Source organism: Aythya fuligula, chromosome 7, assembly GCF_009819795.1.
Source record: "Aythya fuligula isolate bAytFul2 chromosome 7, bAytFul2.pri, whole genome shotgun sequence".
Lineage (NCBI taxonomy): Eukaryota > Metazoa > Chordata > Aves > Anseriformes > Anatidae > Aythya > Aythya fuligula.
In genome coordinates, this window is record NC_045565.1 from 16,130,558 (window position 1) to 16,157,029 (window position 26,472).

The window sequence follows — 26,472 nt, forward strand, 5'->3', positions numbered from 1 at the left end:
TTTCGGCAGTATCCAGTAGTTGCAGCGATGGTGCTGCATGGTTTTCGTGTAAGGCACGTCTTAGTGTCCCGGTGCCTAACCTTACATCGATGAGCTGGTAAAAATAAAAAGACTGGGCCTGGTTTTATATTAGCATTTCTATGGCTCCTTAAAAAATAAAATGGGGGGAGAGGGGATATCCAAATGCAGATGAGGCCCTGATGTGGCCTGAACCACAGCGTATCTCCTCTTACTGTGCCCTGTGTGAGGGGTTTAAATGCCTATCTCTGATCTCTCTGTGGTGTATCTGGAATATGCAGTGGTTCTCAGAGCAGAGCTGCATAGATAAGATAATCTGTTTCATTTTAATTGGCAGAGTTGTTTACACATGATCTCTCACTCGTTTTCCTCTTTTAAAGGAATGCGTATCTGTCCCTGATTACAGCTCAGGTCAAAATCCCTCAGCACTCTCAGCAAATCTCCTCTAATTGGTCTCATTTACCTCTCATAAGGTTGCGCTGAAATTCTCTCTCTTCTCAAATCCTTCTCCCCAGCCCCTAACAAAATTTATTATGGGGTGTTTTACAGACGAGGGAAGAGCCTCTGGCTGTCAGCAGCCTTTGCAGCACATCACATTTGCAGCCCAAGTGCCGCCGCAGCGCGGTTTGGGGTGCCAGGCGGCGATGCGGCAGCAGCACACACGCAGTCTGTGCCGGGGCTGCTGGGCGCGAGCGCCGCTTCCGCCGCCGCTCCTGGAAATAATTGGGGTGAATGCTCCCGCTTGTTGGCTCCGCTCCTCTAGCCTTTACGTAGGCGCTGCCGAAGCAAGGGTCTCGGAGTTCAATTTTTCCCTTTCTAGCTGTCTTTCCAGTCTCGGTGATTGAGTGTAAATACCGCCGAGCTGCTGCTGCTGTCTGCAAGGACGGGCTTTGAACAGCTCAGAACTGGCAGAAGCCTGGCGCTGGGAGCTTATTTTTAGAAGGCCCGGAGCAACATCAGCTGCCTTTGTAAAACGTGCTGTGATTTTCCCGAGCACGGTCGCTTTGGTTAATTGAACGTAACATGAAGAGGTAAAGCTCTGCCTTTCATTATGCCTGTGCCGAGGCACTTCACCCCTGGCCTGCGCCAGCCTGGTCTGCAGGCGCAGCACATGCCTGGTCTCAGCGCTGATTCCAGCTCTGGAAATCTCCGAGGCCGTGTTTTCCATGAGCTGTGCCCGCTGCCCTTGTGCTGCTGGTTTTCCCACTCCGCCGACATCAGAGGGGAACGTGAGCGCTGCTGGAGCCACCCCAGCCCGGCTCAAAGGCTGTGCTGCAGCAGCTCAGGTACTTGTGCGTGGCTGCTCCTGCTCTCCAGCAGCAACCTCCAGCAGAGCTGTGCACAGCTGCCTCTTAAATCCCTCTGAAGGACTGCCTGGAGTGCGTACACCAGAGCCCTAGCTGTTCTGTCTGCATAGCAGTATTTGAAGGTCTCGGGCCCCTGGCAGTTGCTGTTTGGGGACGTTTTTTCAATACAGACCAATATCCAGAAATGTTGTGCTACAGATGGCTAGACTGAATCCATATGTGCCCTATTAAAAATGCAGTAGAAACCTGTAGATGTGCGTGATGAATTAATTTCTACATCAGGAAGATATCTGTCCTCCATCACATTATTGCCAGCTGTAATATTTTTAGTAAGCTAACTGATGGCCCAGCGAAGGCGAGGTGGCTGATAAGATTGTGAAACGCAGCCCAGGCCTTCTCAAAATATTTGTGGCTTTTACTGGGTAAGGTCCCAAGATCCGTTTTCACAGAAGCGGGAATTGGTGTTTGCTTGTTTTTTAAAGCGGCACAAGCTCCCCAGACGAGAAGAGGGATGGTCACGGCCTGTCTCTATATATAGACTGAGCCTGCTTTGGATTTCGTTCAGTAAAATGGACAGCATGAAATAAATAACAGCTTCACGCAGCACTTGCACGTGCACTGACAACACCGAAGGGATGTTCAGAAATACCTGTCCCTTAACTGCGTTTGTAGCTGCGTGTTACCAGCGCTGTCCTTCCTGCTGGCGTTGCAAACACAAAATATCGCCAGTGTTTGCGCCTGCTCTCAGGCTGAAACATTAATACTTAACTTAGCCTAAAACACTGCACGCTGCCTTTCCGGACATGGAAAGGAGAAACATGTTTTGTCCTCTCCTTGGTGCATGGGGCGTGGGCAGATCCTACTGCCGGTCCCAAGCCGCGTGCGTCACCCCGCAGTTACCATCTCCAGTGCCTGGGGCAGTGCTTTGTGTGCGGGGTGGAAGAGAGGGAGCAGGACCAGAATACAGCCGTACTGCGCCAGGCTGATCTGTTTTCTTCCTGGGCTGCAGTGCAGTGTTCTCATTATTCTGAATTCGCTTTTTCTTCCCTTTTTTTTTCCCTTTGGAAGTGTCTACGTGTGTGGAAAAGGCTGTACGGGGCATTCCCTGCAAAGCAAGAGCCAGCAGAGGCTGTTTCTCCTTCCCTACCTCCCTGCTCACAGGAGGAGACGAGGGCTTGCGGGCACCTCCTCAGGGAGGGAGGCTTTCCCCAGGAGGGGAGAGAGTAGGACACGACACCGCGTGTGATAAACGACATGCCAAGGGGTCACGGCCCTCCCCGGGCCTGGGGACCGCTGCTGCTTTTATTTATTGATGTGCAGTTGTCCTCTGTATCCAGCAACCCTCTTGGGAGCCGGGTTGGCATAGATAATGCAAGAAGGAAGGAGGGGAGAGGGACAGCGAGATGACAATTTTATCCCTCCTTCCTTCATCTATTTTTTCTGCAGTTCTAGTCTGCCATCTGGTCTTCCTCCTCTGTTTCCCTGGTCTCACACATCCTTCATTTCTGCACCAGAAACTTCCAAGAAGATGGCTTTCCTCCGAGCGGCTCCTGCTGGGAGGCCTGCATGTCAGCACCGCTCAGTTACCTGGTGGAGCAGCTTGGTTTTCTTTGGTTGTGTTTAGCCTTACGGTTGTGGATGATTCCATTATCCTAATATTTTATTGGTCTTTCAGCTCGTCTCTGATTAATGCTGATTTGCTTGGCAGTACTTCTGTAGTAAAATCAGAGTTTGCATGTGGAGTTTTGAGCTCCTCATCAGATATTAACTCTTAAATTATCAATCACTTTGGTATAAATTCTTTAAAGGAAATAGTAGGATGACAGGCCCTAGCTATGATAATCTCCGAGTAATAGAGATCAATTTGGAAAACAAAAAAGTGCAGATTTCCTTCAGGAAGCTTAGAAGAACCCCAGAAGATCTTGTAAACTTGTATTTTTGTCTTACTAAACAGCTTTGTGTTAGCTCTTGGCCTAACTTGATACTTTTGAGCACACAGGAAATTTCACATCAGAAAGGGCTTTTAGGACAGCTAATTTAATCATCTCAGGGCTGATGAGGGTTGTAGAGTCATCTGACTGTACATAAAGGTCTACATCTGAGGTGGCCCCATCTGAGCTGGCTGCTGTGTGTTCCTTTTGCGTTAGGGCATAGCTCGTTTCGTCCTAAAGCAGAAGGTCACCTCTGGGGAGATGGATCACAAAAGAAGTCTTCTTTTGTCTTTCCACTGACTATAATTGAGGCCGAGGATGCTTGGTGCAGATGTAGGAAATGTCAGCAGGACAGACGTCTAACAGGAGAGAAGCTGAACACCTCCCAGAGGGATGCTCACTTGCTTCTCATCCTGGGCTCCTTTCAGTGCAGCACTTTTAATGCCTTCACTGACAATTGATTTACGTAAATTTGTCTCTTCTGAACTCAGCTCTCCTACCCGTCTTCTTTACAGCACTTTTTCTTTAGTTTTCTTCTTTTTTGGGGGGTATTATTTCTGAGGTAGTGTCTCTGTGACACTCACCCTTCATTCTGAAAGCTTTTGCAAATGCCGTGCTGTGCAACTGTTGATGGCCTTTTTGCTCTTAGCTCTGTGGTTAAGTTGTTCAGCGGTCAGGGTCCCCCTCCAGCTGGTGACCAGGACCTTACTGTGGTCCTGGCCAGCTGTGCCTGTTCCAGGGAAACCACACCAGGTCACAAGCAGGTCTGTGTTCCACACAGGATCCGAATAGTTGAGGTTACGCTTGGCTCTGGGAGCAAGCTGAATGTCAAAATGACCTGTAATGTCCTATGTGGCTTTTTTCGGCAAAGAAGCAGGCTTCTCTCCTGCCTTGCTTTGCACTGTTGGAAGTTTTATTTATCAACAAATGATGAGTTCAGGGTTGGGACGGACCAGAACGGTGGCACGTTATTTCTAGGTCACTGCTCGAGAGGCATAAAATAATTTCACAGCGAGCTGAATACCTCTTTAATATTTGATGGCCCAAGGTGAATGAGGAGCCCAGTAAGACTGGGAACACAGTGCGACCTGATAAAAGGCAGAAATTGTCAGTGGAGAAAAGGCTGGGGTCTTGGCTGACTCCTTAAAGCGTTGTCCTCTTCCACCTGTCATTGCCCACGTCTGGCTTGTGCTTCTCTTCCGGGGATCATCTGCGTGGCCGTCTGCTCCGAGCCTAGGGACGTCTTGGAAGTGGCATCGTGTCAGCTGAGGAGGTGGGGAACTGGAATCAGCAGCATGCTCCTGCCACTGAACCCCCTGCCCTTCCAGTTACTGCAGGCTGGGAGATAGAAAAAGAGCAGGCAGAAAGTAACGAAGGCACTGCATCGATCCGCACTGAACGAACCGCCTTGTGAGAGGACTGCCGGAGCTCCCTGTCTCTCAGCTTTTGAACCCCCTTTCAGGAGAACCATACAAGAAAAGACAGCATTGAACCTGTCTTTTCAGTAGCATAAATGGGGTCTTGGGCTAGTCCAAAGGCTACAAAGAGGCAGATTCATTTCAGCATCGAAGCCTGGCGTAAACTGCTAGTCTCCATGTCTAGATATTGTCCAGAGCACCTCTGAAACATCAAGCCTTCCCTTCTCCATTTCAGTTACAAAGAACATATTTTAATTTGTTACTTTTAATTTCCTTTTTCATTTTTTTTCTCCTCTTTAAATGTTCTGGATTCAGTCAGCGATACTTCAGCTCAAACTGCATGTGCTTTACTTTTGGCTGAGTCATAATCATCTTCCTCCTAAGCAGAGATCTGTCACTGTCTCCTGATTTAGTTTTGTCTGCAGGCTTCCATCCATATCCTTTTATGTTCCCGTTTCAGATCTGGCCGCTTGTATCAAAGCGTGGTGTGAACAAGTCTACTTCCCTGAGTCAAGGCTACCACGAAAACGTGCTGCGATGTGTTAGCACCTATGGGTTAGCGTCGTGTGACAGCGTGGGAACAGGGGAGGTTTCCATGGCCCGAGTCCATAGAAAGACAGAGATTTCTGCAGGAAAACTTGCTTTGCCTCAGATGAAATAATGGTGTTTGCCTTCCCAGCATTACTTTTAGATACAGATTCCTCACTAACCACATGTGATGGTACAGTGCCTGTGGTAGCGGGCAGAGCTTGGAGGTGTCTGTGGTGTCTGTGGGCAGGTTAAGGATGAGCTAGTGCTCAGGAATTGTCCTGCTTGCAGCTGGCATTGCGTATAACGTTTTTCTGAGGTTGTTACAGGTAATTCTTTTGCATGTTGTAGAGCTGTTGTGTAATCACCGTACTTGCATGTCCCTTGAAGCTTTTTCCCGTTGCTAAATGCAGAGGGTGAAGATGCCCTTTCAGCACACTCCCCTCTTGGTTTACATTCAGGCTGATGCTACTGCTGAGAAAAGCAATCCCATCCTCTGCTGACCCTTCTCAATATTGGCACAAGCACTCAGAAAGCAGGATCAGGAAACTGATGTGGAATTTAAAATAAACAGAACACAACAAGCCTTCTTTTTTCCTATGTTATTGTTCTGTAACATGTGTGTGTGTGGGGGGAGTTATTTTTCAGTTCATCAGTTGGAAACCCAGTCAGGCTCAGATGTTTTTGTGATGGCACACTGCAGAGTGCCTTGGGTCCTGGCGGGTTGATGAGGTGTCAGGACTGCTGTCTTTGGAGGAGAGGAGAGGTGCAGTCACCTAAATAAACACATGCCAAATTATCACCTTTAGAGTACAATTTCATGTGGTGTAATCTGAAGGGAGTCTCACACTACTTCTCTTTTCATCAGGCCAGCAAGTCCAGCAAAATTTTAAAATGTCAAATTTATCAAGGTTAGACATTGGTGATAATTAACAGTGGTGCTAAACTCCAAAAGGGTGTCAGGAACAGGCAACGTAAGCAACGTAACAGACGAGCTGCGCGCCCAGCAGACTGTGAGCCAATAACTACAGCTTCATTGCTTCCTCTTCTTTTCCACTTTTAATTGGGCAGTGAATTTATTTTATCAGTGATTTCCTATGAGGAGGAAGATTGAAGAAATCAAAGCAGTAGGTGTTTCTAGAGGAGACGGAGCCAGAGGAAGAGGGAAGGTGTGACTTCGATCCAGGTACAGACCAGACCCGTGGTCACAGGTTCTGCGCTGGGATTCCTGAATTGTACTCCAGGACCTGTCAGCTTCTCTGATGAGGAATGCTTCATTATCGTTACATACCTGTGCAATTTACCAGACATGTTATGTCAGAAAACTAGTTAGGTTTGTGTAGAGTGGTTCTTGGTCTGGGGTTTTTCTTTTCGTGCCTTCTTAAAAAAGAGATGTTTCTGTGTTTTCCTCAGTATCTTAGCACCCCGCCACTGACAGGCTGACCCATGGTACTGTTCTGAACAGATCTTTGAGAACTGAAATTACTGTGTGTGCTCGGGCCCCTTCCCCTTCCTGCAATTATATCTTCCTGAAATGCATCCTGTACAAGGGTGAAGATCAGCCAGAGACAAGGCTGCAAGACAAAGCAGTGGGAGTTGATGCAGTGTCTGTGCTGGAACTGAGGCTTTTTGTGAAGGGGGTGTCTGCAAACCATTTTGTCATACAGTCTATATTCAGTAGTTCTAAAAAGAATGAAGTTTAAACAAAATTAAGACAAACACCTCTTCGTAGTAGGTGTAGGGTGTAAACCACAAATGAAAGATTCTTTTTCTCCCCTGTCATCAGGCTTCATCTTCATCTGGAAAAAGCATTTGGTAGGCATGCAGAGCTTGTGCAGTCTTCGTTGGCTGGTGAAGCAGGAACTGCCGTGCTCATACAGCCTCTGTTGTGTCGCTGTTGGGATGACAGAAACTGTTCCTGGGCCTGTGTGAAGTTTCATCCTACGCTGCAGTCAAGACCTTTTCTGATAGCCACCTTCCAGTGTAGCTGTGAAACTGCTGATGGAGCTGGGGAAGGGGCTGCAAGGCCTGTGAGCGCAGAGGTCAGCCCTCTCTCCATGGCCAGAATAAGAAAAAGGAGCTCACAGCCAAGCGAATGGAATGGCCCTGTCTGCACAGACGTTAGGGCATAATCTAGCACTCATATCTCAAGTTTAGATACCCTAGAATCAATTATCCTTAGGTAATATTTTTAGTGAAATTTTGCTGTCTAACCTGATTGCACCTGACTGGAAGGAACAGAAGGAAGCAGCAAGAAATGCCTCCTTTCATGGGAAGCTGTGGGAATGGACTGGGTACTGTGGTGGGCGACATCCATTCTGTGAGGGCAAGGAGCCTTCCCATTCCTTCCTTTTCCTGGGCTGGATGCACTGAAACTGCAGAAATAGAGATCAGTGGGGAGTATGAGAAAAAAAGTGGGCTTTTAGGTAGTACTGATCTGAATCTAGCTCTGAGCGGGTAATGCCCAGAGCAAAAGGCTCCTTGTTCTGTCACTGCGCCCAGGAGCATCTTAAACAGCGATGAGAAAATGTCACCTAAAAACACTTACGAATGTATGTTAATTGTTTTAATTTTTGGAAATGACAATTCTGGGAACCAGTACATGACAGCCATGAGTGAAGTAATTCCCCCTCTGTTGTGGTTGCTCGAGTATGGTCTCTCTCCTAGGGAACAAGTCATACTGTGCATTTTTTTGGCTTGGCAAACTTCCTGCCCAAGGTCAGCGTTCCCATTACACTGGTAGCACAGCATCATGGTGCTTTAAATGTACTAACTGCAGAGGTTATAAATGACTACTGATTTTTGAATGCTGCAATATTTAAGTATTCAGCTTGGAGCATTTTATTAAAGGGGCCTCATTACCCAGAACAAGCGCCAAGTGCTTTAAAAATTCTGTGCCTGTTTAATGTAGCTCATATTGGGCATAGCTAATCACTACTGAGGCTTAAAACCTTTAGTGCATCTGGGAGCAGGTAGCTGCGAGGCTGGGCAGAGGAATCCCCTTTCTCCTTCCTCTTCAATAAAAGCTCTTTCTCGACACAGAGGTCCAATTGCTGCTGTTCCTTGTACAGTATGCGGGGCATAGCAATATGTGTGCAGCGAACTAATGCAAAGTACTCTCCTGTCTAGTGTTTCATTGTTCGTTCTGCCTGAGGCTTTGCAACCTTGGTCTTTTTTAGTTAAAGTCTTTAAACAATGGATTATCTGTTTTCACAGGCTTTAGAGGATTTGCAATAGCAGTTACCCTTAGGCATTTGGCTCAAGATTACAGCAATAAATAGGTTCACCAGAGCCCCCCCAGCCCTTCCAAGAGCCAGACGCTCATAAGATTTGCCCCTGCCATATTTATCTACTTCTAAGTCCAGTGAAGTGTGTCAACCTCTTACCAATTTGAGATAAACCCTGTTCTTTCTGACCATTTGCACTCGGATGGTTTGTGAGAAAAGGAGAATGTGTGTGGTAAGGCTGAGAGCACCCTTGTTCTGCTCACAGGACCCTCAGCCTTGCTGGTACGTTGGCTTTACTACATTACCAATATGGATTTTCCTGGAGATCAGAGACCTGTTTTGAAAGACAGCTTTGCTTTTTTTCCCCCAGTGCCCAGCAATCTGAACATTTCATACAGCTTTAAAGTGTTCAAATTGGAATGTAACTTCAGTCAATATTGGTATTTCTGATCTTTGTGTGCCAGCTGCTATTTTCCTGAAAGAAGGTGCTGGGACTGTAAGGCCCCACAGCCGAGATTACAAACCAGTTGCCACCCAGTCGTGATATCTGACGTGGCAATTTCTGCAAGAGCACTTCCTGATTGCTTTGTTTAAACAGGGAATGTAATGTTTTCTTCTGTTACTACGAGATCTAAAGTAGTTTACGGTTATCAGACATTCGGCTGTGTTGCTTTGGAGAAAGATGTCAGCTGTCAGGAGGAGACCCAAAAGTCAGTTCTAATAAAAAGCTACATTTTCTATAGCAGCTTATTTCTGGTTAGAAGAGCTGTTCATTGTATGAGTTTGCATGGGCTGTGCTTTGCACAATGGGACTTGCTTTCTTCTAAAGAGCAGTTTCATCTCGGGAAAGTTCATTGCACAGAGATCTGTGACGTCCGTACATCCGAGGGCCTGTGAAGATTTCCACCCCAACAGATTCTATTGATTTTTCGGCAAATGCTATTTCTTAGCCTTCTGAGCTGTTCTTATCACACTGCATCGTGCTGCTCATCACAATTAAACAGCATGTGCCGTTTGGCTGCTGGCTTTATCAAAAGACCCTCCCATCGCATGTACACAAATTGGAAAAGGGAGATAATTCGATTCTCTTTAGAAGGTTTTTTTTTTTTTTTACTTCATTTTTTTTTCTTCCTGTCAGTGAGTAACAATAAGCATTTACCAAATCACACTATGTTTTCAAAGTCTATAATACATGTTACCTTTGTCTTGGAAAACTTTGGGTTTACTTTTCAGCAAGAGATAAAAGCGTTTAAAGTATTTATAAATAGAGTCAGGTCAACTTCAGCACTTTGCCACGTAAATTTTCATCAGAAGATAGTGGAAGAATTGAGTCTTTTTTTGCGGCTAATACTTAAAATGATAGCAGCATTTTCTGCTGCAGCTTTACTCCTTCACAATACACTTCAATTCCCCTTCCAGGGGAAAAGTATTCTCATTTTTATTTTTAGTAGGTGGTTAAGTGATAAGAGAATTGGTAACTTAACTAAGGAGCATAGCAAGTTTGTGGCTACACTCTAGAGAACCTTTATATAAAGGCTGTTGCTTTTTTCACTAGTTTGGAGAGGTGGGATAGGGAAATGTATCTGACCTATCTTGAGTCGGAGGGGAATCCTCGTTGTTCTCTATAACTATCTGGAAGGAGGTTGCAGTGAGGAGAGTGTTGGGCTTTTCTCAGGTGATTGATGAGTGACAGGATGCAAGCAATGGCCTCAAGTTGTGCCAGGGTAGGGTTAGATTGGGTATCAGGAAGGATTTCCTCATGGAAACAGTTGTTACGCTTTGGAACAGGCTGCCCGAGGGGACGGTGGAGACCCCATCCGTGGAGGTATTTAAGAGATGTGTGGATGTGGCACTTAGGGATGTGGTGGACTTGTGGTGTTAGGTGGATGGTTGGACTTGATGGTCTTAAAGGCCCTTTCCAACCTAAACGATTCCATGAAAATGAGTGTCTGTTACTGTATTTCTATCAAAATTAATAGAGATGTATATGCATATATGCATATGTAGATTGCACATGCTTTAGGCTTTGCAGAGCTGCTTAGAGACTCTGAAGATCCCACCCGCACCGAGCATGCATGACCCCGGGGCTGGTCCTGGAATCTCCCGGGAACTGCAGGTCCCTGCCCGGTGGGTATGGCCAGCACTGGAGTTGTCACCAGAACTGAGGCTGTCCTGAACAGAGGTGTAGAGGGGACAGGAGGGAGCATCTGTACCAGAGCATCCCAGGGTTGTGCACCAGAACGTGACAGTGTTCAGACTGAACCATGAAGATCCTTACAGTAGATGGAAACTGAAGCTGAAAGGTGAGGAAACTAGAGAGTATGGGTGTTGGGAAAAAATGCCTGTTTCTAGGAAATGAATGGGATTCAAAGAAACAGTGGACATGCTGAGTTGCTAGTACGGTTTGTGTGCTAATGAAATGGAAAATACTGCATTAAGGGGGTACTACATCTCCCAGCTTGTGTTGCCAGAGAGAAAAAATCAGATGGAGAATTGATGGGTGACCAGCAAGGATGGGCACACATGGTATGAGGAACGTAAGAAGGTTGGATTATAACAGGTTAGATGGGAGAGACAGGCTTTGGAGAAGAAAAGAAAATGATATAGCTAAGATAGAGATAAAAACCAGAAGATACAAAGGTTTGTAGTACCTTCTTGTGCTTTAGAGTGGAATCCAGGTCTCTGAATCTGAAGACTTTGCTATAAGAAAATACCAAAAACCTTCTGGCAATGTTTTTCCCTTTTTGTATTTCTTCTATACCAAGAACTACCACTTAGAGTCGTTGTAATTTATGGTTGGCTCAAGGATGCCTCTGTGGCAGAGCAGACACTGACAGCACTGCCCGTATCAGCGCGGTGATCATGTAATGGAACTCCTCCTTTAGGATGCTGTTCAACGTAGAGGTTGGAGACAGGAGGAGGGACTCATGCAGAGATGTGTATGTGCATGTGTTGTACACCATCACATTCAGGTACTTCGAGAGTTGTAAAGACAAGCACTGGAAGGATGGAACGTATCAGAATTAATTTTGCCTGTGCAACCTTAATGCATCACCCTTACAAAGAACAATTTTGGACTTACGTGGGTCATGAAGATACAGGGGAAAAATTTCATTTTCCAAAACTTGTTCTTACCATCTATACATGTTTTACTGTACTTACTGTGAGGAAGAAAACATGCTACAGATCAAAGATTTTAATCTACTGGTATTAGTTGAATTTTTGGAACCCAACAATGTGTGTTAAGCTGGCATTGTTTATGTATTAATCCTTCTTGGTGGTGTTTCAAGAGTGGTATGTGCAATTCGCAGCCTTAAAGTACTGTGTCTTGGGAGCTCAACTTGCTGTGTTTGCAAGGATTGTTTTCCCTGTCTTTGGGGAGTGAGTTGCAAAAAAGTCATACCTTGAATTGTTTCCTGTGTTTTGTCATTTGGTCTTCTCTTCTGTGATAGTAACATTAGTGTTTTGGCCTAACTGATGGCAAAGCTTTGCTAGGATACAGGGAGCAAAAAACATAAATCTAAGTGCTTTTAAGGAAAAAGGAAGTGGAGAGATTGAGGGTGGGAGGTCCTGTGAAATAGCTTAATATACAACTTGTGAGTCAGTAATTTCCTCTTTCCTTTTGCAGTTTTCTTGTCCAGATGGGGTATTTTCTTTTCCCTCCTCAAGCCAGCTTTTTTTTTTTTTTAAAGGAAAAAAAAATGCAAAAATAGTGTGCAGTGGCACAGGTGTTTTTCAGGCCACAAAACTGACAGGAAGAGCAAAGAGACAGGAATCCTTTACTGGAGCAGCAGATCACGAAGCTCATGGCATAAATGCTGCTCAGATCCCCCTCCTGCTTACCCCATCTACTGCTTACCTAGACAACCCAAAACACTTCCCACCTTGAGCTGGCCAGTGAAGAAGTGTGCCTCTTTAGAACATACTCTGCCGTAATAGCTGACATGCGAAGTCTTTAGACAAGACAAGTTACTGTGAATGATTGTAAAGAAATCCTTTTAGATTCAAGACTGAAACGACAATTCAGAGAGGTCTGCCTCCCTTTTCATCTCAGTGGCATATTGCCGCAGAATCTTTTTAGTAGTTACATTTTTTCAAGTGTAACTTTTTATTATGAGGAAAAAAAATCCCACATTTTCTGTTACTGTTTTCTACATCAAAGATTTCATGTTATTTTCCCAGGAGGATTGCTCCTTTTCTTTAGATTTATATTGGTAGTGATTTAAATTTGGGGGCTCTTACTGGAGCTGCTGTGTTTTCTGCAGACCTGTTACATTAGCCCTACTTGCACTGAACTAGCTGATGTAGCTCAGCAGCCCTGTGATCTGGTGCTTTTTTCTGAATCAGTCCCGAACAAGGATCTCCTGTGTTTCATTAGGCACTATAATTAAAGCAGACCAATTTTTCCATATTACTTAGTTCAAATCCATGTCTTCATTTAGGAGAGACCAAAGAGATTAACAGTTCACTTGGTCACTTAGTCTTTGCTAAAACAAATGCTTTGCCTCTGCTCTGTTACAAAGCCACCTTTTTGGAAGACCACTGTTGGCAACCTGCATGCAGTATTTAGGATGTCCGCTTTTCCTGTAATGATGTGGCAATTCATTTTACGTCATGCTACGAGTTTTGTTTGGTATTTAAATGCTATTCTGATTTATTTAGCTCTAGGAAATGTCTACTCTGGAAGGGAAGAGGCAGCCATTGCATCCAGAAGCTTACTACTTGGAGTAGGCAGCATACAGATGTAACGAGAAGTGGGACACAGCAAATGTTGGCGAGGCTGCCTGGTGACCAGTGGCTTGCTGTGCCTTTCCAGCTCTGTGGGCTGTGCAAAGATGTTTTTGAGCCTCCTGTCTTTTTAAGCAGGGTGGAAGGAAGGCTGGTGAGCTGGCTGTGGGATGTGGCTTCAAATCTTCTGGAGCAGAAGGTCGGGATGAGAGACAGGCACAGATTTTTCTGGTGGATTAAAAAAAAACAACCAAAACACACACAACAAAAAACAAACAGGAAGTGAGTCATGTTCCACTGCCTCTGTTAGCAGCACTGAATGGAAAAAGCTGATGGATACATGGTTTCCATATTAAATAACAAACACAATAGGTAGGAAAAGGTGTTGAGGGTTGGAAGCAAAATTTAGGCAGCACTGGGAAAATTGAAGAAGGACTTTTTGAATGTTTTAAAAAGAAACTTATAGGAGATGTTGATTTGTAATTGACCTTTTCATTTTGCACCCAGCATTGGATTCAGCTGTTTTTAAGCTCTAGATAGTTTGACTGTGCCAAAAGTTATTTTTCAGGATCAAACAGAAAAATGGCATTTGCTGGAGGCCTTTTTGTAAAGTGTTCTGCCTTTTATCTCATCTGCATAGCATGCATCAATGGGAGGTGCCTGCTGTGTCTGTTCTCCCCCTTGACTCCTTAATTAGCAAGTAACTATTTTTAGTTATTTGTCAGTACTATTTCAGAGAGGTAAAAACAGGTGGGTTGAGCAGAACACAGATTACGCTTTGTAGATAGTTAAACTGAATTCTCATCAATAAGAGGAGCGAAATAGGAAAACAGTACCTTATGTGCAGCACAGGTCTTTGTCCTTTCTTAGTACTTGTGGGTGGATCCCACGCTGTTGCCTTTTTTTTTCACAGGGCCTGCTAAAACCTTGGTTTTCCAAGTAGGCATCACTGCATCGTGTCACAGATTTACTGGGAGCCTGTGTGCAGTGGAAGGGGTAGCTGTAGCTGCAGTGTTTGTACCTCTGCTACTTCAGAGGGGGAACAAAGGGTTGGGAAAGTGGGACCATCTTCAGTTACAGCCTGTATTGAAAAGGAGGAACTCAGCAAATACCCATCATAATTAACTTCTTAGCATTAGGTAAACACTGTAAAACTCACCAAAATGCTGAGTGTTTCACTGATGTTTTGATATATGACCAATCTAAGTGTCTTCGGCTCATTCAGATTGAGTGCTTTTGGCCATAGCCCCTGGGTAATGTGCCAGAAGACCTTTTTTTTTTTTAATATGTCCTGACAAAATGATGTCATTGATATTTGGTTGTTGCCAGCATCGAATGACTCAAAAACATTGCATGAGCTTCTGCCATTTCAGACACAGTGGTGATCTCATTGTCAGGCCTATCGGAGATATCCTTCAGTTTAATACTTTAACAACTGTTGAATCATCCAGAATTGTTCTAATAAATGGAGAGATTACTTGACGCAAGTGAAGCCCTTACTTCTAATGTCAGGGAAATAATACCAGATCTTCTTAGAGTATGTAGATATCTGTGTTTTCTAGTTGTCAATACAATAAAAAATAAAATGATATAAGAGTACCTCTGAAGATGGATAGCAGAATATTTAATCTATTTCAGGGCCACCTGTAATTGCAAGAGATGAATTACTGCCTATGCAAGGCTTCTTAATTGGCGAGAGGGTCATGCATTTCCTATCAAGGTTTTCAGATGATAGAGGGGAAGTCAGCAAGCACACTGACAGGGGTTTTGGCTTTAGCTTTGTCGGTAGTTCTGGCCAGGTCAGGACATAAAACACTCATGTCTGTGATAGGTATAAGGAAATTACTTGCTTAGCCCACACTAACAATTTGGGGTGGATGAAGAAATATCGGAACCTATAAGAGGGTTTTCAGTGTATTTCTTTCTTTCTGTCAGTCAGCTAAGTAACCTCTTCCAGTATTTTTTAGGCATTTTTGCCTGTTTTTTATATCTACATTTTTTATATATGCTGCTTTCTTAATTCTGTAAAACAACTTCATGAAAGCATTGGCTTCTGCAAGCTTCACATCCTGCGTTTAGGAATGAGATTTGATGGCAAGTTCAGATGAGCAGTACCCCAGTAAAGGGCTGATTCCCATGGCTGTTCCAGCTGTTTCCGCCATCAAGGGAGGAGTGTCTCTCTAGTAAACTGCAGTTCCTGAAAAACAGTTTCTAACAACAAGGTGGTGTATTCAGATCATTACGTTGCTGATAAAATATTAGGCAGAAACATATTCTGCAGTGCAGGCAGGCTACTTAAAGTAAATGCAGGCTTCTGGTGGGGTTGAGGAATAATGTGGAATGTTCTAGAACCATCCTCAAGAACTGTGACAGAGCAGACCCAGTTATCTGCACCTTGTTCAGGCAGATGGTGGCACTTTTTTAACCTGCTCTCCAATCATGTTCTTTTTAAACAAAATCCAGTGTTATCTCATTTTGTACTAAAATTTATTTGCCGTTTTGTTTGTCTGAGCCCTTTGTCCTTGTTCAGGAAGTGAAGAGGGGCCAGAGGCCTGTGCCATGGCCTGTGCTCTGCCCTCACTTCATGAGTGTGCATCGTGCGAGGGCAGCTGTGCTGTGTGGTGCTGCTGGTGTGTAGACCCAAATGTAGAGATAATTTCAAAATAATCAGTATCTCTCTATCTCCTCCCAATGATCAGGTGCGTCTAGCTCTGTGCATTTTGTTGTTGAGGTGACAGATACTGGCCTCAGTGACAGGCATGGTCGGCCTGTGGTGTCACAGCTTATAAATAGCTCTACAAAACAAAGGTGTGCTCCAGGTTAGGGCTGAGCTGTGTGCTGGAATTATGCCTGTGGGCCAGGGCTGGTGTGGTAAGGGATGCTGGCCAGGAGCTGAGGGGCACTGGGGGCAATTTGTGATGCCAGGACTAGGACAGAGAGGTTGTCCTAGATCAGCGTCGTGCGTTGGCTTGCTGAGGGGGGAATGGGGGAGAAGAAAATGAAGATAGTGCACTGTAGCCAGTATCTTCTTTTTTTCTCATCAGTAAGTTCAGTCAGTGCATATTAATTAATTAACGAATAAGGTAATTTTTGCTACCTCCTTGGCTTGTATTATCTCAAAGTCTCAGTATATGGCACGTTAGATTTTTGCATATGTGCTGTTGGATGAATACAGTGCAAGCTAAGGGAAGAGAAGCCTTTTCACAAACCTGTCTGAATAGAATATATTCAGAAACCAAAGGCACCTTTGTGTAGCCATTGTGACTTGAGAATGGTGGTTTACTTTGTAATGTACTGGAGAGAAATAATTCTACTGAAGAGTTCCTATTTCTTTATAGAAACATAATATTCTGTCCTCTTTTAGCATATGGCCTTTGTGTACTGTGCTTTATTACCATCTATCTACTCTCATCCCTCCATTTCCCTTCTTATTCTGTCCTTTGTCCTCAAAGCTAAAAATAAAATTTATTTAATACTTATAAAACCAGCGATTCTGTTTCTGGTACTGGAGAAGAAATTTGTGGTTGGAATTGTTTCATCCAAGCTGAAATTTTGCCTGCAATTTCTTGTGTGCTGTAGTTGAAAGGATATTGGCTGTGCGTTAGTGGATATGTGGCTGGAAAGGATATGTGGAAGTGAGAGGCAGAAGCTGATATTTTCTTTCCCTGTGTTTTTTAAGACAGAAACTAAATATAGTGAGTGTTAAACAGATGGCTATGTTGTCTTGTAATAAATATTTGAAGAAAATTAAATTATGTCCTGCCTGTTTGCTGACGACAGTTTCAGCCCCCATAGTAACAGCAGTAATAATAATAGGAGGATTTACAGTGTATTTATTTTTTAATTCTCAAAGTGAGGTACCTAGGAAGGTCATGTAAGGAGATTTTTTTAATGTGGGAAAGATCAAGTGATACGCTTGAGGTCATCCAGCATGTCAGCGAGTCTCTTGAAAGAGAATGCAGGTCCTCTTGACTTCCAGACAATGTTTCCATTTTAAACCGTGCTGACTTGCAAAATACTTATTTGAGCATTTCCTTCAGAACTTCATTGTTTGACTTTTTTTTTTTTTCTTAATTTCCACCTCATTTTTTGTAAATGTTAACTCAGAGGTGATAATAAAAAATAGACGTACGTTCCTGTCCTGTGTACTTGAGCAACAGGCTTGCTATGAAAGCCTATACTGAACGCCCTCCTGGAGTTTTGTTGTGAAGAAGAAAAGGTGGTGGATGCCAGAGAGATGATGAAGACTCAGCTGAAATGAGAGATTTTATTTATACAGCTGAGGTTCATCTTGTGATATTAATAGAGTACAGGCATTTCTTTTAGATAGATGGGGTGGATTTTGTATTTAGCTGAGGTCAGTGTACTACTCTTTCCAACACGAGCCAGCAAATCCTGTTGCCATTTAGCCGTTCACATACATTACCTTATCTTTACTGGGAGGACTCTTCTATTTTCTTCTGTAAGGCTTTCTGATGTTGCTAGATCAAAAGCTCTATGTGAGAGATAAAGGATGAAAGTGAGGACTGTAATATATCACTCAAAGGCGAGAAAATTTGACAGTGAAATGGATCCACGGCAACAGAGAAGTTAATCTGTCCCCTAGTCTATCCTCTTTTCTCAGGAGTCTGCAGAGGCGGTGGAAAAGCAAATTGTGGAGTTTGTGTTCCAGTAACCCATTTCACACCAACTTTCAGTGAGGTTTCTCTGTTCAATGACTGGAAGTTGTTGTTTCACATGGCGTAGAGTGGAGTTGGTGCATATCACATGACTGTTTATGCAATGGGAGTAGTTTGCTTGCTTTATTGCATTAGAGTGTGTAATTGGGAATGTAACTGGCTTTTTTTCTTTTTTTTTTTTTTTCCCCTGTTGGTAGGGAGAGAGCAAGACCTGGGATTCTTCAGTGCCTCTGTAAAAATTTGTCATCTGTCCCAGCTTAAAGATATATTAATAGCATCCTGATCTCTTATATGCATGGTTGGTCCTGTTGCTTGGATACTAACATAAAGTGATTAGAAATCATTAATGTAAAAGGAACAAAAATAGGTCATAAAAGTACCCTGTTAGGTGTGCTTTGCCCACCGTGCACATCAGTACTTGGTTCTTTTGTTTGCTTGTTGCAGGTTGTGCTTTGCGGTAATGCTGCACAAGGCTTTTTACTAAACTGCAAGAATAATGCCCATGATATTTTCTGCCAGCTTTTGGGATTCTTTTGCGGATTCTTCCCAATTCTTTGAAATACATCCATATCCATTTTTCTCACATCATTTATACCCTTCCCAAATACGTTACCTTGTCTGTGTGTCTGATCAAAAGCTGTCTTGTCTTTTTAACTTCTTTCAATATGCAATTGTGGTTTTAGTTTCAATGCACTTTATTACTCTTTGTGGCAAATACATAACCACTTTGTCACATAAAGGAGTGTTAAACATCTCTACAAAAGTCCCTTGTTTTTTAACATCTCCCTGGGGTCTTGTAATGCATTTGTTAGGGCTCTGAAGAGATGTCACTTTCTAACCTCGTTTCTGGTTCAGCTATTCTCTTTTCCATCATTTCATACAGTGTTTCTGATTTTCTTCATGAAAATATATGCTCACTTACCTCTTTTTCCATGCTTTTTTTCAAGCGTGGAAGAAAATATCTGACAGTTTTAGTGATTTTTTTCCAGTTAATCCTCTGTTTCTTAAAGTTTATTCACATGTAGAGGTGCTGTACTTTATTCCAAATGTGATTCCCCTCTTCCACCCAAACTGTTCTAGTAGCACTCCGTGATACTTTTGATTTAAGGGTCCAGTATCTAAAACAGTTTTTTAGTTTTCCTTACTTAACCAATTGCTAGCAGTTAGACTGCAGTAACTGAGTTCTGAATTTGTTTCAGTTATGGAATAAATCATTTGCTTAAACTGTATCTTTGTAGGCCTCTTGTATGAACTGACAAAGAAGGAAGAAGGAAAGCAGTGATGCAGGTTTCCTAAATTCACGATGGTAAAGAATGAATTCATGGATTTCAGGCACGTGGAAGTATTGCTTGCTCTTGGAGAATTGTTATGTGTTGTTTAGCAACAGTATTACTGCGAACGAGTGTTAAGCGTAGACATCTTACATCAGTGTGATTTGGTGATTAGGGAAAGGAATGTAGAAGGATTGTTTTGTGCTTAATATGCTGTAGCTGGGATTAGGAAATTTGACGTGGGTCCCTCGTTCTGCTTTTCACGTTAGCTTTGGTAATTTATTTCAATGCTGCTTTAGTTCTGTTCTTTTCAACTAGGATAAGACTTCTGTTCTAATGTGTGTCTCTGTTTCTTTAGAAAAGTATGTGGGACAGGGACTGTCTTCTGTTTGGTATACAGAAATCAGATTATATACACAGATACGGATGTGTGCCTGTGTATGTGTTTGGATAGATTTCATAATATATAGCAATCCTAATCTTGTCTGAAGCTTCTTGCTGTGTGCTGTAGTATAAATAGCAATGAGAATATAGCTGAAACAAAAATGATACAATGCTTTCTCAACAATCTGGTCATGAAATACAACTTCTTGTTTTAACTGTAGGTGGTGTTTTTAGGTCTTGGCATAAATACCGTATGATGGCTTTCTGAATTCATAGGTCAGTGCACAAATATATACAAGAAAAATTTATATCCATCATTTCATAACTTTATTTCTTTCATATTATAATTCTTATTGCTATACAACCCAGTCTCCTTTGTGCCTTATTTTGCATCACAAAATGCACTTAGGAGAAATAGAGAAATGGATAGGATGAGAATGTCAGACCCAGGCAGAGCAGTGATATATGTACAATACAGTGTTCTGTTTCCAGTGGTGCCTGATGGTCAGTTGTTTTGGGGGAAGTACTAAAATCTCCATTATGGACAATTATGTCATTAGGTGTGAGAGTTTCAGAAACACTTCAGAGATTTAAGCACATACATCCTGCTGAACAGCAAGGAGACTAAAAAAAAAAAACAAGCACAACAAAACGGTGTAAATGCCTGTCTCCTTTGTGTCTGAAACTAAATTTATTTCTGTTTTCATATGTTTTACTAGCTCTTAAAAAAATATTGCTCTGATAATGGTTTACATAGATAGGCATGGCTGCTTCTCCTCTAATTCTGCCCTTCCATTTTAAATAACTTAACTTTTGATTTTACCGTGTGTGTTGTTATCGCTTAAAGTAAACAACTTGTTTAGTCAAGATTTATTATCTGCACAAATACTGAACAGAGAAGGCTAGCTAGCTAAGTTAGCAGGCTTGTGGAAAAGAAGCAGGTGGTGTAGAAGATCATACCTTGTACATGAGTCAACAATGCAAATAATGCATGTGAAGGAGCCCAGCGTTTGAGACACGTAATCTTTCTCTCTAGCGTGAACTGGTAAGATGTCAGCTGGAATGCTGCAGACGGATTTGCACACCATACTTAGGAAAGATCAGGACCAACTGGAAATAGCTCATGAGAAAGCAATTGCAATGAAAAGCTGACCTACAAGAAAAGAAAGAAAGAGACAGGATTGTTCAGGCTGGAGAAGGTAAATTAATTTAAAAACTTTAAAGTGTGCTGCAAAGAGAAGAAGAACGGTTTTTCCTCTGTGTTCACACAGAGTAAAACCAGATGTGAAGGGCTTAAATTGCAGAATTTAGAGTAGACTTTAGGAAAAGCTTTCCAGCAGTGCAAGTAGTTAAGAAGTAGACTGGATTGACTAGGGACCTCCTGAAGTTCTGCCTTGGAAGACTTTAGCAGAGATAAAAGGCGCATGTGTCAGGAATGCTTTAGTTGTCACTGATCTTACCAGAAAGAATTTCCTTCCAAGCCTGTTCTGTGTGATTTTAAGGGTACCAAAATTGTTTCTGTAGTGTTCCTTGGTTTTAAGCATATTCTTTGCCCTGATCATTTTCTTGAGGATTTCTCTCTCTGCTAAATACATTTTCAGCCACGGTGGACTGAAACACATTGAAGGTGGAAGCATGTTAAGAAAGTATATGTTAAAGAATGCTACTATAAATAATGTCAATATATTTTTTAAATGCCTTGTTTACTTTTTTTTTTTTTTTTTGCCATACTGACCAAATGACTGATGTGACATAAATTCTTATATGCTTACTAATAAAGCTCATAATCAGAAGACCTCTCTTTTTTTTTTTTTTTTTCCTTATTTCCTTCTCATGCTCTTCGTTGCTCTGGGTGCGAAGTGCCCAAGGGCTCTCTCTGTGTTAGAATCTTCTGTGCATTTAATCATCCTCACTGAAAGTTGTATTCAGTTGAAATTTTATGTTTGCTTCCTCTTGCAAATATTTAATAACAAACCAAGAAAATCGATGCTAATGTTTGAGAGCTCCCCAAATACCCTTCTTCCACGCTCAAAACTCATCGGTGATTCTCGTTTTGTTTCTTTTTGCCAGCTTCCCGCTTGTGACAGTACTTTGTTCTCCTTGCCTGCACAGTGACTTGAGTAGCCCTTTGTGAAGGACTTCACAAAATCTTTTGAGAAAGTTCCAATAAACAATGTGTTCTTGTATTCCTTTGCTCCACAGGTTTTTTCTTCCTAATCCTTGAAAGAATTCAGCTCCTTAACAGATCTACCTTGTGTTCAATTCATCTTGTCCCTGCATCCATGCTAAAATCTTCAGTGTTCACGTGCTCCAAGTGATTCGTCTTCCCTTTGTTCTTGAAAAGCCCTGGGGTTTTTGCAGGCTTCCCAATTTACAGTCTTTCAGTTTTATGTTCCTGTACCGAGGTGTTGCTGACAAATGGAAATACAACGCCAATATACAGTGGGCATTTTTCATTGGCATGGCTTCATGCACAGTCCCACTTTTCTCCAGCCCCTGCACAGTTGCGTGCATAGTGAGTGCCATTAGAAGCAGGCAGATTCACAATGAATTGAGTCTAAAAATGAAAAGTGGCTCGGTCATCACAGCGTATAGCTTCACAGGGCAGTGGTGGCTGGACAAAAGCAGTGTGCGTCTGGTTAATGTGTGGGAAAGGAAGGGGAAGGAAGATAAACGCCTTGTTTTGACAGTGCTGTTGGTTTAACTGTGTATCATACATAGCTTAAGATATGTCGGATTGTCTGGTTTGGTCTTGTCTTATTAAATTAGATAAGTTAAGCTGAGAGTAGGAAATTCTCAACAGGGAATCGCAGAAATGTAAACACATTACCAGCAGCACTGAAAATCATGGTTAGCCACGTGGAGACCCTGTCTTACTGTAACTTACTGAGAAATGTATGTTTTTTAGAACGTTATTGCAGGCTAATTATTTTTCCTAACTTCTGATGCTGAGTTGGAAGTGAATCAAATGTAGGTGAAGAAAGGACGCAACATCCAAGCACAAGAGATGTTAAAAATAGGGAAGGAGTATAAAAATCAGATATTTTCCATTTGTAGGGAGCTAATGGAGAGAATACAGTCAAAAATGTTAACCTGAAGTCTGTTTCGGGGGAGACTGAAGCTAGAAAAACACTAGTGTGCTTTGGGGTGGGTGGCTGTGCAGCAGATAAGTCAGTTTGCAGGTGCATTGTGACAGCAAGTATCAAATTAATATGATTTTGGGTTATACAAATTAAAGAGGAGTTCCCTTCTTTAACAAGTTTGAGAGTTAATTTGCCAAGACTGCAGGCCCCAAAATCTTGTTTCTAGACAGATGTAAACCAATTGAAGAGAGCTGAGGGAAAAATGACAAATGACTGCAGACTGAGGGACTGATGGGCGAATGTGCTTGCCTTGCCTATGTGATAACTAGAAGTGCTGTTTTGAGGAGTGATAACAGTCTACGAATGTAGGGAGGCACATGTTTGTCTGATAACAGTCTACGAATATTTGAGAGGCACATACTTGAAAGGTGAATACTAATTAATTTAATAAGGTAAGAAGGGATATAACTAGGAACAAGGGAATGAGATTATAAAATATATTAAAGTATGGCCTAGTCTCCTCAAAGGAAAGGGTGGAAGAACATATATTATACAAACTGGTAGAAAATTTCAGAAAATAATCTAACATCAAAGAGTCAGCTTTCAGATGAAAATAGATTGGATAATTTAGTAAGGCTCTTTCACCCATTTAGTTTCTGTTTGCTTTTGAGGTATTAAGGAAAGTTGGCAGCCTTTCTTAACTCTGTATTTTTGCATCCCTAATGCTTCCTGCTGATTCCTATCTGCGTTATTGCATACCAATGCTCGATGGTGCCTTTCTTTAGAAAATATGTTTAAAAAAGGAGCATTAGTGCAAACAATGTAAAAAGATGAAAGGGGAGGAGAAAGGTGAATAAGATTTGTGAGTGACTTTGAACAGCATTATGTTGCTGCACGCTGCCTAGAAGCTGCGGTTGGAAATGAATAGGAGCTAACTAATATTCAGATATGGAGGTCTGGTTGCACTGTTTTGTTTCTGATTTCATCTCGGTAAATGGTGGGGATGGAGCTCCCAGAGTGTGAGTTACTATTTGTGTTAACATTCAGCCAGCCTGCAAGGGAAGGGATGGTAAGATCAGGAGTAAACCTTTTTAGCAGCAGAGAATTTTTCCTTAATGAACCAAACTGTGTATTAAATTGCAGCCAGAAAGTCAGTTTGACTGCATCTGAGAGAATGGAGAGCTGCCCTAAACTTCTGGTTTGGTTTGTGCCAAATTGGCCATGAAACTGAAAACCTTGTGCGGTGCCAGTCGCTTCTTTTCCGGATGGGCTGTCAGGTGCCTGGTCAGCTCTGGTGTGCTGAAATGGAGGTGATGAGGAGTCACCCCATGAAGCAGCAGCCCACGTCGCTGGCTCGTGAGAGGAAATACGTGGCTGTGCTTGGCATATGCTGGCTGACTCCTGTTGGCTGGGAAGCAGCCCTGGAATTAATGTGAGGAGATTATGTAAAGAATTTGGGAAGTGTACCAGTTTGGGGGGTTTTCCTTTATAAAGCGTAGAAATGGAACCTTAGTTTTCAAACAGAGCTAAGACAAAGCTAATTTATGATGCTCCATTGCATTTCGGTACGTGGTCTCTACATGGATCTGTACAAGGTTTTAAGCTGCTGTCTGAGCTCCAATATATAGAGGGCTTAATCTAAGGGGGTGTTTTATCTCTTCCATTATGAGGAAAAGTCTTCACGTGAAATTTAAAGCCAGGTTCTGAGTGCCGTGATGTGTACCAGTGTGGAAGTTCTAACTCTGACTGGTGAACTGTCAACTCTTAAACAAGCCAGGAGGTTCTTACCGTATTCCTTCCCTTCCTACTTTACATTTTACATAATTTGGGATCACTTTCGGTGACTAAGAAATACAGTCGTTACTTCTACTTGCTGGGTTTTAAGGAGGCACAATAATGTGCACAACCGTCTCATTGAATGATACAAGTTTAGAACAAAATATGATGATTTGTTCAATGCTTGTGCAATGATCTTTATACTCATATAAAGTAATCTTTGATCTTTCTTTTCCATCTATCTCCGATCCAGACTCATTTTGCTCTTTTTTTTTTTTTTTTCCCCAGCTGGAGGGTGCAATTGTGAGCCAGGCATTGTTGGCTTTTGCTCTGTATGCTGGCTTCTGAACAAAGGTGCTGCTGAAAGGGTGAGTATTTAACTTACATCCTCTTTGATGTAGATTTATGTTCCTAGGAACTGATAAATTTAAACTCACCAAACCTGTCACCTTGAAGTGTATCTAGGTTTGCAGTGGAGAGAATCTAATCTACCAGCTCATAAAGCTTTGAGCATCAGCCATCAAAGCAGTGTTAAATTCTGGTTTAGTGTAAATTGTGTGGCATTCTGCAGCACCACAGACCAGAGAAGCTGAAAGGCGAGCATCTCTGGCCTCTGAATTCACAGATCAGCATTTACAGCAACAGAAATCTCAAAGACCATGAAAATAAACAGTAATGCAAATATGATTCCTACTGAGTGACCAATATGGAAAAGGATGGCTATGAGGGGTGCTTGACTACCCATTTGATACATAGTTGTATGAATTCTACATCAGATCTGACATCTAACACATCAGTTGTCTTCTGAAACTGACTGAGGTACCCAAGCATTAGTTGAAAGAAAATGAAAAAGAAAACAGGCTTTTATCAACTAGAAAAGGCTACTTGTGAGATGGGGGATAAGTTTAATGCTGTTGCACTGCCAAGACAGAGAAGGAACTGTTAGTAATTCAGCAGGAATTTCTAGAAATATATCCCTTGAGTCAGTGAAGTACTGAGTGTGCCAGACATGTGAAGGTGCAGCGTGGGGGTGAGGATGTCATTTTACAAGTGTTTTCAATTGGCAGTGTATAGATTAAAACAACAGAGGATTAGCACAGAAGGGAGCTTTTGAAAACATCTCGGAGCTTTATGGTTGTGAAATAGTGTTTGTAGATTTTATAGATTAATATCTACACACAAACAAAACTGTGTATATAGAACGGTATTAGTACCTTAAGGAAGGGTAGATGAAAGTAAATATGTGATGCCATAAAGTCTGTATTGGTCTGTTTTTCATATGACTGCATTAACCATAAGAAATGAGGATGTATAATGTTTGAAGTTCATTCTTCAAGAGCATCCATAAAACTTTATGCTGTTAGGTATTATGTGTGTATTGGTCTTCTGCAGACAATTTTCTTCATTCATGCTCTTTATTTAAAAACATGGGTGTTATCTACTTGTACCCATAAAAGCGCCCTGCATTAGAGTCATTAGCTTAATATTTTAGGGTCTGAAGAGAGTCATGGGTAAAACATTCTAGAAACTTGCAACTAGTAGACTAAAGAGGCTTTTTATATACAATAAAGTATATAAAGTAAATATCTTGACTTTATGAAGAAAAATATCTGAGAATGTTCAAGATTAAAAGCAAATATTGTATATTCCATTAGAAAGCTGGACTCTCGGACTTGAAACTTGCATTTCTAGTTCTTGAACATACTGAGGTAGATTGAAATTTGGTCTGTTACTGGTATTATTTCCCGTAGTAAAGCTTTTAATAGAGATGTTTAAAGTCTAAAAGGTATTCTTTTTTTTTTTTTTTTCCCTTTTTTCTTTTACTTTGCTCATTTCAAAAAAAAAAAAAAAAGCCTAATAAGTTTCAGGGCACACCTTTGAAATCTTGAAAGGCAAGGGAAGATTCTCATCCTGTTTTCGTGCATAGATAAGTATGCCAGGTGGAGCAAAGTGTTGTTCTGTGATTCCTTTATAACAGCTATCAGAGAAGCCCTCCTGACTAAGGAGACTCAGAGTCTCTTAACAGAAGGACACTAAAATAAGTAGTACACTGCATAAAACTCACCGCTAGTTCTGTGTGTCAGAAGGCTGTCCCTGGCTGACATTTGGCACAACGATATCG